General features: G+C 44.5%; 1 protein-coding gene across 1 annotated transcript in view; it reads left to right on the top strand.

Annotated features, from left to right (window-relative positions):
- The window catches only part of MBD2 (methyl-CpG binding domain protein 2), a 65,518-nt gene that overhangs the window by 13,813 nt on the left and 38,765 nt on the right, over positions 1-12,940 (top strand). The window lies entirely within an intron of this gene.

Raw genomic sequence — 12,940 nt, 5'->3', positions numbered from 1 at the left:
CCACTGCAATTCCAACTTTGCCCTAGATTATGATCTAGAACCATAGAACTGCAAACACTTGGGAATTATGGGCTCGGCTCAACATCTGTACTTTTACTTCTCTGACTGTTTTGCAACCCCCCTCCCATTTATAAGCAGCTGCTTGCTATTGTTTAGCACCAACGGTTGGCAGCAGCGTGTGCGTGCACACGCAAGCAGACACACACACACACACTTTTCTCTCCCAGGAAAAGAAATGTTTGTGTCCCATTTTTGCTCTGTCAACCATCAAGTGGTTTAAAACGATGCCAGAACATCCTGGCTTCCAATCAAGAGATTGCTGGCAGGCAGCTGGGCGTCTCTCCGGGAAGAGATAGAAGGCTGTGCCCTCTGGCTCCCAAACCCTTCCCTCCCTCCCTTATTATTTCCATCTTCCAAGGTTACTTTTGCCTTTGTCTTGCATCATGTCTCTCCCCCCCACACACCCCCCCGTGTCCCCAGACATATGCAAATGAGCCAGCCTGTCATTGGTCAGCTTCAAGCATCATCTCACCACCGTGGCCTTGTCTGATGCAAGTCCATCCGGAAAGTTGACTGTCTGCAAAAGCCAACACTTGGCCGGGGACGGGGGTGGGGAGAGTCTTATCATAAAGGCATTGAGAGCAGAAACCGAAGTTCCCCATTCTTCACATTGGTTTGGGACGAAGGTTCTCTTGAGTTCTCTCCCACTTCTGAATTAAACTCTGGGAGCAAGCTTTCCTCACTGTGTGTATTCCAGCTTTCAGTTGTGATTAACTGGGGGTGACAGGCTGAGCTGGCTTTGTGCCTTTATGGGATTACTAATACAGGGACGTGGTAGCTCAGTGGTGAAGACGCTGAGCTTGTCGTTCAGAAAGGTCAGCAATTCGGCAGTTCGAATCCCTAGTGTCACATAACGGGGTGAGCTCCTCATAAGGAATGTGGTGGGTGGCTCTGGCTAAGACACTGAGCTTGTTGATCAGCAATTCCGTGGTTCGAATCCCTAGCACCCTAGTAACAGAGTGAGCTGTTACTTGTCCCAGCTTCTGCCAACCTAGCAGTTCGAAAGCATATAAAAAATGCAAGTAGAAAAATAGGAACCTTTGGTGAGAAGGTAACAGCGTTCTGTGTGCCTTCGGCGTTTAGTCATGTCGGCCACATGACCATGGAGACGTCTTCGGACAGCGCTGGCTCTTCGGCTTTGAACTGGAGATGAGCACTGCTCCCTAGAGTCAGGAACGACTAGCACATATGTGCGAGGGGAACCTTTACCTATGTGCATTGTCTTGTTCATACTCCAAAAACACCTCCTGGCCAGCAATCAACACCCCTATGAGCAGAGATTAAGACCGAGATTAACAATAGACCAACAACCGAGAAGTGAATAACACCTTAATCATGGAACTAACAACAACCAAGCTAACGGTATATAACAGGCCAATCAAGGAACCCCCACTGAAGACCACTCTCACCAATACTGACAGGGCAAGCTGTTGATATATAAACAGAGAGCAAACCTCACCCCCCTTATCCAATTGATGATGTTACCTAGTTGGGTAATGAAACGTCTGCAAGAAAATGACCAAGCTGAAAGAGTATCAAGGATTCCACACTTTCCCTCTCTTTCTACCTTTCATTTAATTCCTTATTCTTGAACCCCCCCCTTCCAAATTTCACAAATTCTGGAAAACCTTAGTTGCAACAGGGTGCTGAAAAATTCCAGCACAGCTCCTCAACATTACAAATTAAAGATACCCACAAACTCAGCACCGTTAGATTTTTTTTTTCTTTTCTTCGTTAGATCCGGTGCTACTTCCTGGCATCATTAAAAGAATTCAGACCTTTCCTGCTTAAGAAAGCTTTAATAGCTACTTAACTGGGCTTCTAAATTTGTGGTAGCACCCAGTTGTTTTGTGGCTGATTGAAGGTAGAGGTGATGCTTTTGAAAACTCAGGCAGATGGGAACACACCCAGCCAACCTTGGCTCATCATGGAAAATTAAGTAGGGCTTTTACACGGATAGGAGACCACTAGAAATTACCCCAGCAATAGACTCAGAAGAATCCCAGAGGAAGACAGGGGCAAATCAAATCAGGATTGTGTTCTCCTTTTCTATTTTTTTTTTGGTCTTTTAATCTTCTTATATCTGTAAAAGCCAAATACCACTCGCTCATCACGAAGTCTCCAGAACCATAAAGCCTACAAACTTGAAATCTGGCACGTATGTTTTTCTTGGCTTCTAGATGCTCTCTAAGAAAGACTTTTTTGAAAAGACCATCAGATCATTAGTATTTCTTATACAGTAATTAACATGCTCTGATGCTAAGAAGTTAGATATACTACTCCCCCTCCCCATCTGAAAAGAAATCTGTTCCAACTGCCAGTTACCTCACATTCTGTTACCTCAGTTCAAATTGGCAGATGTTCCACTCCTTCACTCAGGAGCAGTCTGGTGTTCTTTACAGTACTAAATGTCGGTATCAGCTTGTGGGTGGCTTTAGTTTGTAATACTTATACAAGAGCTAGCTTGGTCTACTGGTTAAGGCACTAGGTTAGAAACTGGTAGACCCTGAGTTCAAATCCCACCTTAGCCATGAAAGCCAACTGGTGACCTTGTGCCAGTCATTCTCTCTCAGCCCAACCCACCTCACAGGGTTGTTGTGGATAAAAGGAATATTAATTATGTTCGCTGCCTTGAGTTATTTGTAAAAAAATAATAAAGGCTGGATACAAAAACATGCATCTATGTTTAAAAACTGGGTTGAAGTATGGTGGGAAGGGAAAAGGAGACTTGTAAATTATTTTATTTCTATTTCAAATGCTGCTGATAATGGATTGGTTCACTCAGCTTGCTGATTTATAATTATGGATGAACAAAGTGTATCGATTTCAAGAATTTTTGGTTTCAGCTCCAGGCCATGCAAATCCTACCTTACAATATAGTTTGTTTTGATTTTGGCGTAGTGTTTTGTGCAAACCCACCATTCTACCAGGTAAACCATGGTTTAAGGACCATTGGGTTCTAAGGACCATTAAACACTAAAGTAAGGTGAGATAGTTTGTGGTTCAGCTGATTGTGGGAGACCAGCCATTATCTTAACCAGCTGGGTGAATCAGACTTTAAACTATAATCTCAGGAATTGTTTTTCATTACTCTGGAGTTAGCGTGTTTTGTGAACTCCATTCAATACAATACAATACAATAGCAGAGTTGGAAGGGACCTTGGAGGTCTTCTAGTTCAACCCTCTGCCTAGGCAGGAAACCCTATACTGTTTCTGACAAAAGTCTTCTTAAAGACTTCCACTGTTGGGGCATTCACAACTTCTGGAGGCAATTTGTTCCACTGATTAATTGTGCTAACTGTCAAGAAATTTCTCCTCAGTTCTAAATTGCTTCTCTCCTGGATTAGTTTCCACCCATTGCTTCTTGTTATACCCTCAGATGCCTTGGATAATAGTTTGACTCCCTCTTCTTTGTGGCAACCCCTGAAATATTGGAACACTGCTATCATGTCTCCCCTAGTCCTTCTTTTCATTAAACTAGACATATCCTGCAACCGTTCTTCATATGTTTTAGTCTCCAGTCCCCTAATCATCTTTGTTGCTCTTTTCTACACTCTTTCTAGAGTCTCCACATCTTTTCTACATCAAGGCGACCAAAACTGAATGCAGTATTCCAAGTGTGGCCTTACCAAGGCCTTATAAAGTGGTATTAATGCTTCATGTAATCTTGATTCTACCCCTCTATTTATATAGCCTAGAACTGTGTTGGCTTTTTTTGGCAGCTGCTGCACACTACTGGCTCATATTTAAATGGTTGTCCACTAGGACTCCAAGATACCTCTCACAGTTATTACTATTGAGTGAGGTACCACCTATACTGTACCTGTGCATTTCGTTTTTCTTGCCTAAATGTAAACCTAGGCAAACTGTCTCTTTTCATATCTGTGGAGATTCTCAATCTTCCTGGTCATGGTTGTCCCAAAGGTGTTTTTTCAAGAGGCAACTGGACTATCTTGTTTTTTCTTGGAAGATGTTTCACTTCTTATCCAAGAAGCTTCTTCAGCTCTGACTGGATGGTGGAGAATGGAAGGATTTCGCCTTAGACATGAAAGCTGGCTGGTTGATTTGGGTCAACTACCAGGAGACTGTGAGTTTTAGTTCTTCCTTAGGCATGAAAGCTGGCTGGGTGACTTTGGGCAAGTCACTTCCTCTCAGTCAGTGATGGGTTTCAAAAAAGTTTGGAACCTCTTCTGTAGGTGTGGCCTGTTTTCCGGGTCCATTGGTGGAACCTCTTCTAACCGGTTTGGTAGATCTGACGAACCGGTTCTACCGAACTGGTGCGAACCTGTAGGAACCCACCTCTGCTCTCAGTACAAATGGTCTATCAATTTCTGTTATAACCAGTGGGTGAATACTCATCTGATACAAAAAAGTGGTACCTGAACTTGTGGTAAAACACTAAGAAGAAGGTGGGGGAAAAGCTAGCTTTCATGTCTAAGGCGAAACTAGAACTCACAGTCTCCTGGTAGTTGACCCAAATCAACCAGCCAGCTTTCATGTCTAAGGTGAAACTAGAACTCACAGTCTCCTGGTAGTTGACCCAAATCAACCAGCCAGCTTTCATGTCTAAGGTGAAACTAGAACTCACAGTCTCCTGGTTTCTACCCTGGAAACCTCAACCAGCCTCAACCACTGGACAAAACTACCCCTCTTGTAATCCCCAAAACATTGACCTGATTTAAAGCAATTTCTCTAACTTTGCTTTGATGAACAAATCCAAACTGGTTAGCACATTTGTAAGTCATAAATCATTAGTTACAATATATAATGGCTGTTCCATACAAGCCAGACCCAAACAGACCACTTTATGGCTTATATTTATAGCCTTAATATTTAAAAAGCCAACAATGGCCTTGTGGGATCATTTCCCAGTTCTCTCAACTCCTTTCCTTTCTCTTTTCCTGCACTGGAGATCTGAAACAGCACAAAAGGGGCAGAAACACGTATATTACAGGTAGTCCTCAAATAATGACTGTAATTGAGCCCATAATAATGGTGGTAAGTCGTGATTGTTGTTAACTGGGTCACCATGTGACCATGCCCATTTTGTAGAAGAAGGTGGGGGGGGAAAGACTTTAGGATTGCAGTATTTCATGTTTTTAAAAAGTTAACAGCTAAAAGATGTTGGCTGAAGAAGAAAAAGAACAATCCTGGGTAGATAGAAAATTTGAACTGAAGGAACCTTTAAAAAAAATACTTCCAGTTCTTAATATGTGCTTTAAGCTGTAGCAAGGATGACTTCTGGTATTGGAATTCCTCATGGGAAAAACAAGACAAAACTTCAGGGTATATTCAATTCAGAGCCTTGAGCAATGACGTGTTCTGCCAAAAAAAAACCCCATGAAATAAAGAGCCAGCTAGGCAGTTTGAGGCTTGTTTGATGTGTTCTCCTACAGATGCGCTTCTTGATCTTGCAAAATATCTATCTCTATATATCTTGTAATGCTGATTCTTAGCCAACCTGTTGAGAGACAGGGGGGGAAAAAAACAGCACCGAACTATTTTAACTAGGACATCCCCACCAAAGGAGTGCATTCATCAAGATTCCCATAGGACAGTACATTATAAGGAATGGTTGATTTACAAGCATTCCTTTAGATGACTATTTGAAGTGCCAGTGGAACTGAAAAAAAGTGATTTATGTCTGCTCCTCACACTTAACGACCGTTGCAACATCCCCATGGTCACGTGATCAAAAATTTGGGTGCTTGACAACTGCATACAACAGTTGCAGCATTTGGGGGGTCCTGTGATGTAACCTTCCCAGCTGGCTTCCAACAAGTAAAGTCAATGGGAGGAGTGGATCTAAAGCTTTCTCCTGTCCATTAGTGTCCAACTCTACAGAGTAGTAAGATAAAGGTAAAGGTTCCCCTTGCACATATGTGCTAGTCGTTCCCGACTCTAGGGGGCAGTGCTCATCTCCGTTTCAAAGCCGAAGAGCCAGCTCTGTCTGAAGATATCTCCGTGGTCATGTGGCCGGCATGAATAAATGCCAAAGGCGCACGGAATGCTGTTACTCTCCCACCAAAGGTGGTTCCTAGTTTTCTACTTGCATTTTTTACGTGCTTTCAAACTGCTAGGTTGGCAGAAGCTGGGACAAGTAATGGGAGCTCACCCCATTACGTGGCGCTAGGGATTCGAACCATCGAACTGCTGATCTTTCTGATTGACAAGCTCAGGGTCTTAGAAACTGAGCCACCGCATCCTTCCATTTATTAGCCACGAAAGCCAATGTTGTTCAAAGACACTTCCATGGTCATATGGCCAGGATGACTCTAAGTCGAGGCATACAGAGAGTTGTTACCTTCCCACCAAAGTGGAACCTATTTATCTACTCGCAATTGCATGCTTTCGAACTGCTAGGTTGGCTGGAGCAAGGAATGGGAGCTCATCCCGTCATATAGCCCTCGAGTCTTGAACCCAAGCTGTCTTTCTTTCTTTTTTTACTTTTGTTTTATTTTCCAATTCCTCTTATAGGGGCCAGTCATTTTTACTGACAAAAAATGTCAGTTATTACTTAATGAGTTTCAACTTCTATTGCGGTTTTTCCTTGTTCAGTCATTTGTAATATGGCCAGGATAATATTTGTTGAATGCTTGGAAGTATTCCAAAGATTTCATGCACATTTATCAAGTTGTAAACTTAATCCTACAACAGTGTTTCTTAGGCTTAGCAGGTTTAAGATGTGTGGACTTACAACTCTCGGAATTTCCCAGCTGGCAACCTGACTAGGGAATTCTGGGAGTTGAAGTCCACATGTCTTAAAAACTGTCAAGATTGAGAAACGTCCCCTGTCCTACAATGTAAGTGAGGCTAAGAAGCCACCTAGTGGCTGAATTCATACATTACATTCAGCCATGGTTTGTTGAATAAACCAAAATTGGTTTTGAATGACATGCTAAGCCAGTGATGGCTAACCTTTTCCTCATTGTGTGCAAAAAGTGGGGGGAGCACGGGGAGGCTGTGCGTGGGTATGCCCATAATTTTATGCGTGCGCGACCCCCATATCCTACCCCCCACTTTTGGCACACGATGGACCCTTCCCAGGCTCCAGAGCCTTTCTAGGAGCCTGGGGAGGGCGAAAACGGCCTCCCATGCTCCCTGGAGGCCCTCCAGAGGCTTTAGGAGGCTTCCCTGAAGCCTCCAGAGGGAGAAAAATGCCCAAAAAATGAAGGCCGAAGTCAGCTGGCCAGAGCGCGTATTCCCCAACATGCCTGCCATAGGTTTGCCTTCACGGTGCTAAGCTAATCTCAGAGGAATCACATTGTGTATCTCTGTGTTGAATAACCTAGTTTATTAGAGTTATACCTTTTATTTTCTTTAGGAGCCCAAAGTGACTTATCTAAATGTGTCTCTTCCAGCAACAACCTATGAGATAGGTTGGGATGTGAGGGGAGAGCTGACCCAAAGGCACTTCTGGAGAACCTGTGACTGGGAGCCTGAGTTTCCTTACTCCTACTCCTACTCCAACATCTAAACCACTATCCCACCTTGCTTACTATCTCTCCAGTCTCTTCCTTCCTTGACCCCATCTCTCTTCTCCCAGGAAGTGAGATGAAAAGGAAGATGGACTTCAAACATGGACTTTTAGGCAAGCTAGAAATAGGTTGGAATGCAGAGCTTCAGAGGGTTATTTATCCTTCATAAAGTTTCAGTCAAAGAATCTTCACAGAGTAGTAAAATGTTTGTTGGAAGAAATGTCCTTCTGGGTTCAGTTCCAAGTGGGGGAAAAGACACTGGATTCATGGAAGTTGCTTGAAAAGAAGGTTTATTGATGATGGACAGGACCACATGGTTTGAGGTCCTGGGCAAAAAGGGCAGAGATGCAGAGTGTGTCTGGGTTTTATGCCCTCTCTGGGCTTTTGAATTTGAGCTTGTATTCTGATTGGTTGTCAGACTCCCATGGGACCATGCAGGGGCAACTCTGTAGTCTGTCCTGAATCCCAGGCTTGGTTGAGCCTTGCTGGGCGATGATATAATGAAAGGGCTTTGGGTAATTCCTACTATCACGCTGCCTGGTAGATCTTTGTTATGTAGAATAGACTAGCCTAAGCCTTAATGGCCATTGACAAAGGTGGGAGGAGGGTGAGTTTCCACCTCGCTTTTAGGGGAAATATTCTGCCCTTTTAATATTTCCTAAAATATCTCATTTTCCCAAGAGACAGGTGGGTGCTAACTTCCTACACTTTATTACAGTCACAGACCAGCAATAGACAAGAATTATCACTGTTTACAATAGTGTTAAAAGATACTACTACTACTACTACTACTACTACTACTACTACTACTACTACTACTACTACTACTAATCGCGAAATACCAGGACTTAAAAATCGAAATTCAACTAATTGGCACACTGGGTGCTATTCCAAAAGCCCTGGAATTACATTTAAAACAATTAAAAATTGACAAAATCACCATCAGTCAAATGCAAAAAGCCGCACTGCTTGGATCTGCACGCATATTACGAAAATACGTTACGACGTCCTAGGCCCCTGGGTGGGACCCGACTAGTAACCAATGCCAAATCCGGTGAAACAACTGGCCGCTGTGATACAATTGTATAATAATAAGTAATAGTATCCATCATAATAAAATACAAGGTTATCAAACAGTATGGCTCTTGCCCTTGTTTACATGATGGGAGACCAGGGTAAGTATGTGTGTAAATATAGATTCTCTAAAAATTTCTAGAGACATTTCTGACAAATGGCAGACCAATCTCTTCTTGAAAGTCTCAAGTGATGAATCCCCCACAACTTCCGAAGGCAACTTCTGTTCCATTGGTGGCTTGTTCTCACTGTCAGAAAGTTCCTCCTTATTTTTAGATTGAATCTCTCCTTGGTCAGTTACCATCCATTATTCCTTGTCTGGCCTTCAGGTGCTTTGGAAAACAGCTTGACCCCATCCTCTCTGTGGCAGCTCCTGAAATATTGGAACAGTGCTCTCATGTCTCCCCTGGTCCTTCTCTTCACTAGACTAGCCATGCCCAGTTCCTGCAACCGTTCTTTATCGTTCTTCATATGTTTTAGCCTCCAGTCCCCTAATCATCCTGGTTGCTCTTCTCTGCACTTTTTCTAGAGCAGTGTTTCTCAACCTTGGCCACTTGAAGATGTCTGGACTTCAACTCCCAGAATTCCCCAGCCAGCGAATGCTGGCTGGGGAATTCTGGGAGTTGAAGTCCAGACATCTTCAAGTAGCCAAGGTTGAGAAACACTGTTCTAGAGTCTCAACATCTTTTTTATAGAGTGGGGACCAAAACTCTAGTGTACTGCAGAATGCAGAGAAGAGCAACCAGGATGTGGTCTTACTAGGGCTTTATAGAGTGGTATTAGTACTTATTTGATTCTGGCTGATTCTATAAAAGCTAAACAGGATTGTACCTGGTTACCTGGCCAATTACCTCCCATAGACCCGTTAGATCGCACAGGGTCGGCCTCCTTCAGGTTCCGTCTACCAGCCAATGCCATCTGGCTACCACCCGGGGGAGGGCCTTCTCTGTAGCAGCTCCGGCCCTTTGGAATGAACTCCCCGCGGAGATTCGGACCCTCACCTCTCTCCAGGCCTTCCGGAAAGCCGTCAAAACCTGGCTGTGCCGGCAGGCCTGGGGTTGATGAGTTCCCCTCCCCTCTCGACTTGTATGGCTGTATGACTCTTGTGTATTTTAATTACGTGTATTGTGTTTGTATCCCCTTTTCCCCTTTTGAGTTGTTCCCCGCCCTGAGTCCCTCCCGGAGAAGGGCGGCATACAAATAAACTAAATCTTAATCTTAATGCTTAGGTGGGAGACTAAGGAATTCTAAGGCACTGTAAACAAGAAGTGGAAGGGGAAAAATGGCATAAAAAGGAGGATGGAAAGAGGGATGGAGGTTTGCCAAGAAAACTTCAAGGCCGTGTTGATGAAGTCATCAGAAGTCAAGCATGACTCAAAGGAAAGTCTCTCTGTTTTCTGTGCCTTAAGAAGGAGAAGAAAAAAACCCACAGGAAACCTGTTAACACAATCCCGTTTTAGTCAGTGGTCTGGAAAAGAATGTCAGCTTAGTTTTAGATTTGAATAAATGCGTGTTCGAAACTTGCAGGGGCAGTTTAGTTTCGAAATGTCTGTTCCGAAATCTTGCTACTTTCATTCTGACTGTATTTTGTAATTTTACACAGCTTTATAAAGCTCCGGAGCCACAGCCAGAGAGAATAAACCATAAAGGAGAATATTGGTAGCTTAGGGTTCAAATGAGCAGTCCTGGGTGCTGTAGAAAAGTTAGCACCCACCCCTCTCCTAGAGGATTGAAATATTTTGAGAAATATCAAAAAGGCAGAATATTACATTTCCCTGGATGAGAAATGGAGAAATATGTTTTTGGAAAGCAGCCCCCCGCCTTCCGTAATAGCCCACAGCAGATGTCAGCACTTAAAGAGATAGATAGCTCTATTCATAAGCAATACACAAGATCCAACAAAGGTAGGATTAGCTCTCAGCCACAATAGGAATTGCCCAATGCTCCTTCACTGCTTCACCCTCAGAAACATCAACCAAACATAGCTCAGACAAACAGTAGGATTTGTACTTTGCCTATAGAGCCAGCTATGACACCTACACAATCCCTACATGGCCTCATGGGAATCGGACAACAGCCAATAGAATACAAGTTCTTGCACAGGAACAGGAAGCTCAAGTGCAAAGCCCAAGAGAAGGTATAAATACCCCACACTCTCAACTCCATGGGGTCAGCTGCCCAGAATCGCACGTGCTTGGGGGTTCTGCTTCATCAATAAATGGACCCTCTTTCCAATCAGCCTCCAGCCTCCATTTTGTTTCCAGGGCCTTTCTCCCAGCATGGAACTGAACCAGATGGATATTTCTTCCAACAGTGATCTCTGAGCTTGGTGGTTTTCTTGCAGATGTTTCATTGCGCCAACTAGGTAACTAGGTAATGAAACATTTGCAAGAAAACAACCAAGCCTAGAGAGCAAGAAGGAACCCTCAAAATAAACCATCAACATTCTCTAAGACTGAATCCCTGAATCGTGTTTTTTAAAAAGAGCCTTTTTGTAAACTGCTAAGATGCCTAACATCCGGCTTTAGAAACAGTTTTAGAGAAGTTGTAGATTTTTGTAGGCTGTTCCATGTAAGGGTGTTTTGATGCCATGAAGTATTTATTTATTTAGAAAATGTATATGGCTGCCCAGAGTTCCTCTTAGTAGAGTTGGGTTGTCATGTCAATTGGTTTAATAATAGATAAGTGCTTTAGATTTGGTGCAGAGGATTTGAGGAGGAATGTCAGGTTTAGTTTAGTTTAGTTTAGTTTTGGTTTATTTGTATGCCGCCCTTCTCCAGGAGGGACTCAGGGCGGCGAACAACTCAAAGGGGAAAGGGAACATAAACAACAGTACACATAATTAAAATACACGAAAATCACACAGCCATACCAGTCGAGAGGGGAGGGGAACTCATCAACCCCAGGCCTGCCGGCACAGCCAGGTTTTGACGGCTTTTCGGAAGGCCTGGAGAGGGGTGAGGGTCCGAATCTCCGTGGGGAGTTCATTCCAAAGGGCCGGAGCTGCTACAGAGAAGGCCCTCCCCTGGGTGGTAGCCAGATGGCATTGGCTGGTGGACGGAACCCGGAGGAGGCCGACTCTGTGAGATCTGATGGGTCTTTGGGAGGTAATTGGCAGCAGGCGGTCTCTCAAGTAACCAGGTCCAATACCATGAAGGGCTTTATAAGTTACGACTAGCACTTTGAAGCGTATCCGGAGACCGATTCGTAGCCAGTGCAGCTCGCGGAGGATAGGTGTAACGTGGGTGTACCGAGGTGCACCCACAATCGCTCGCGCGGCTGCGTTCTGGATGAGTTGAAGTCTCCGAATACTCTTCAAAGGCTGCCCCATGTAGAGCGCATTGCAGTAGTTGAATCGTTCTTGCCCCAATTCATTTTTTGAGGTATCCATTCAGGGGTGGGATTGAAAAATGTTAGCAAGGGGTTCTCTGCCTGGTTGCTGGCTGGATGTGGTGGCCTACATGGCCTCCTGCACCACAGTAGGGGGGCATTTTGCCTCCAGGAGGGTAAAAAAAGCCTCACTCGGGCTCCGGAGGCCCTCTAGAGGCCAGAAATGGGCCCGTTTCTTGACTTCCAGGGGGCCCATTTTTTGCCCTCCCAGAGCCTCCGCCCTGCATTTTCCTGGTGTGATGAACGGGCCGCGTGGAGACTCCTGGGAGGGGAGGGGCAGGGTGGGCAGGGCCAGCCAGTCCTTGCAACAACCAGTTTGGCGAACCGGCTGAAAAATTAACATCTGGTTCGCCCAAAACGGTGTGAACCGGCTGAATCCCACCCCTGTGTCCATTCCTCCTTGAAGTCCTACCTTTAAGTTTCCCATAACTGAGCAAAAAGAAATGGAGTAATATGGAAACATGAATAAAAGAGATATTGTAGACTTATGAATATACAAAGATACATGCAGTATATCTGAACTGGTAAGTTCCTCCAGAATCTGTCGGCTAAAGTTCTTAGCTGAGTAGAATTAAAGATGAGCCTGAATTTCTCCTGCCCTACGGACAAACCGGAAATCACTTCCGGTTTGCTCATAGGGCCAGTTTTTGCCCTTCAGAGCCTTTGGGGAAGCCTCCTGAAGATCCCCGAAGGCTCCGGAGGTTGAAAATCGGCCCTATGGACAAACCGGAAGTCACAATTCCTGAACTTCCGGGTTCCCTGTAGGTCCTTTTTTCGCCCTCTGGAGCCTTCAGGGGGATTCAGGAGGCTTCCCTGAAGGCTCTGGAGGGCAAAACCCGGCCCTATGAGAAAACCAGAAGTGACTTCCAGTTTGTCCGTAGGTTCAATTTTTTGCCTTCCGGAGCCTTCAGGGAAGCTCCTGAGGCATCCGGAGGGCA

Source organism: Thamnophis sirtalis, unplaced genomic scaffold, assembly GCF_051295495.1.
Source record: "Thamnophis sirtalis isolate CommonGarterSnake01/CBP01778 unplaced genomic scaffold, rThaSir2_p1.2 scaffold_5, whole genome shotgun sequence".
NCBI lineage: Eukaryota > Metazoa > Chordata > Lepidosauria > Squamata > Natricidae > Thamnophis > Thamnophis sirtalis.
The sequence above is the reverse complement of the archived record's forward strand: the minus strand, read 5'-3'. Positions and strand labels throughout refer to the sequence as shown.